Here is a 3,143-nt window from a genome sequence, read left to right on the forward strand (position 1 = left end):
GAGTAGTATAGGTATTAGTAGAGTGTGCTAATACTGTGGTTGTTATTTGGCATGATATGATATGCTTATGTGATAAAATACTGCCGACGTGTGATAGTATGCGTGATGCTGTGAATGTATCAGTTATGTGTGCATTGGTGAATAGACTGTTTTATGGCTTAGAGTGTGAGCATATATCTATTCTTGAATTGTTGTTGATGATGTAGCATTGCTAGGTGATTAGCATGCATGTTGTGACCTTTATGGTGGTAGCTAATTCCCATGGTGAGGAATTAGTGATGAGTTAGTGTGAATTGTTGTTGATGTTTGCATGCTAGGTGATTTAGCGTGCATAGCATAGCCCTTGGGGTGGTAGCTAATTCCCATGGTGAGGAATTAGTGATGTGAGTCACTAGGTCTCAAATGAGTGGGACTAGTGAGCTTGGTAGCCGTACCTGGATTTGGTCGGTGAGGTGGAACTATATGTTCACGAATAGTCGGTACCGCATGCATGGAGTCTCATTGCATTTGTATTGTATGGCGTATAATATGAATGGATGTATTCCAATATTATACGTGTGTTTTGTGGTTGAGTTGAGTATGATTTTAGTTGATGTTGCCGCTGCTGAATGTATGATCTGATTAGGGTGATGAATGTGTGAAATTACTTGGCATTACATGTTAATTTATAATGCTTATTATATCGATTGAGAAACTCACCCTTACAACTATGTTTTCAGGTAACGAGCAGTGAGTGAATAGAAGCTAGTCCTGGGAGTCTAGTGTAGTCCTTAGTGGGTCATGCTCTGGTAGATGTAACATTGGGATGGGATGTTTTACTATGTTTCTTTTGGTTGTTGAACAACTTTACATGTAATGTAGTACATGATTTGAATGTTGTTATTCGTATCCGCTGTGAATTATGCAAAAGTGTCTTATTTAGATTAAATAAATGAGCATGACAGGATATTTTGATGATTGGTGTGAAGTGATTGTGTGACACCCTTCAGGGCATAATTACTCTGATTGATATTTTATTATTTTAATTAAATTGTTGGGGTATTTTAGAAGGGTGTTACATTAGTGGTATCAGAGCATAGTCGGTCGAGTCGAGTCGTAATTATTCTGTTTCCCCTGTACGGGATAGGTGTTGTGTAACCCTATCAGTACTTATTGTTTTAGCTTGTTGGGTTTTCAGAATAGAGATGGCTGGAAGAGGTAGAGATGATGCTGCAATTGCTGAGGCTCTGGGTATGCTAGCTGGAGTACTTGGGGGAAATCCGAATGTTGTGGGAATGGGAGCTGCTCGTCAACTGAGTGAGTTCCAGAAGAACAATCCTCCAATGTTCAAGGGAGCATACGATCCAGATGGTGCTCAGAAGTGGTTGAAGGAGATCGAGAGGATCTTCCGAGTGACTGAGTGTGCCGATAACCAGAAGGTCAGGTTCGGTACGCATATGCTGTCAGAAGAAGCAGATGACTGGTGGGTTGCTACCCGTACTGAGTTGGAATCTGCTGGGAATGCTGAGATCACTTGGGCTGTATTCAGAGAGAGATTTCTGAGGAAGTACTTTCCAGAGGATGTCAGAGGAAAGAAAGAGATAGAATTCTTGGAATTGAAACAGGGTAACAGGTCTGTTACTGAGTATGCTGCTAAGTTCACAGAGCTGTCAAAGTATTATACTCCCTATAACGAGGCTACTGGGGAATTTTCGAAATGTGTGAAGTTTGAGAACGGGTTGCGTCCCGAGATCAAGCAGGCTATTGGGTATCAGCGGATCAGAGTGTTTTCTGATTTGGTTGACTGTTGCAGGATTTTTGAACAGGATTCCAAGGCTAGAGCAGAGAGCTATCAGCAGAGGGTTGATAGGAAAGGCAAGAATCAGAATGATCGTGGGAAACCGTATGCAGTTGGCAAAGGTTTCCAGCGACAGAGTGGGATGAAGAGGCCTAGTGGGGGAGACTCTAGTGCTCCTGCTAAGTGTTACAGATGTGGTCAGGCTGGACATCGTTTCCATGAGTGTACCAGTGCTGAGAAGAAGTGTTTCAAGTGTGGCAAGGGTGGTCACTTGGCTGCAGAGTGCCGGTTGAAGACTATGACTTGTTTCAACTGTGGAGAGGTGGGTCATATCAGTCCGCAGTGTCCTAAGCCGAAGAAGGAGAATCAGTCGGGAGGCAAGGTCTTTGTTTTATCGGGTTCTGAGACTTCTGCAGATGATCGTTTGATCCGAGGTACGTGCTATATTAATGGCTTTCCTCTTGTAGCTATTATCGACACAGGTGCTACTCATTCCTTTATATCTTTGGATTGTGCTGTGAAACTTAAGTTAGAGATATCTGAGATGCGTGGTAGTATGGTGATTGATACTCCTGCGAAGGGTTCAGTGACTACTACTTCGGTTTGTTTGGATTGCCCTTTGAGTATTTTTGGTAGAGACTTTGGAGTGGACCTAGTGTGTCTTCCACTAGTGCAGATCGATGTTATCTTGGGTATGAACTGGTTGGTGTTTAACCGAGTTTCTATCAACTGTTTTGATAAGACTGTGATCTTTCCTGAGATTGAGGAAGGAAAGAGTTTGTTTCTATCAGCGAGGCAGGTGAATGAGGCAGTAGCAGATGGGGCAGAGTTGTTTATGCTGTTAGCGACTTTGGAGGCTAAAGATAAACTGGTGATTTGCGATCTAGCTGTGGTGTGTGATTTTCCTGATGTGTTTCCGGAAGAAGTGAATGAATTACCGCCAGAGCGTGAGGTTGAGTTCTCGATTGATTTGGTACCTGGTACTAGGCCGATATCGATGGCTCCGTACCGTATGTCTGCTGTTGAGTTAACTGAATTGAAGAGTCAGTTGGAAGATCTGTTGGATAAGAGATTTATTCGTCCGAGTGTGTCGCCGTGGGGTGCACCAGTGTTATTAGTTAAGAAGAAAGAAGGTACTATGAGGTTGTGTGTGGACTACAGGCAATTGAATAAAGTGACGATCAAGAATCGGTATCCTTTGCCGAGGATTGATGATTTGATGGATCAGTTGGTTGGTGCGAGTGTGTTCAGCAAAATAGATTTGAGATCGGGTTATCATCAGATACGTGTGAAAACTGAGGATATTCAGAAGACTGCTTTCAGAACAAGGTATGGACATTATGAGTATTCTGTAATGCCTTTTGGT

Source organism: Lathyrus oleraceus, chromosome 6, assembly GCF_024323335.1.
Source record: "Lathyrus oleraceus cultivar Zhongwan6 chromosome 6, CAAS_Psat_ZW6_1.0, whole genome shotgun sequence".
NCBI lineage: Eukaryota > Viridiplantae > Streptophyta > Magnoliopsida > Fabales > Fabaceae > Lathyrus > Lathyrus oleraceus.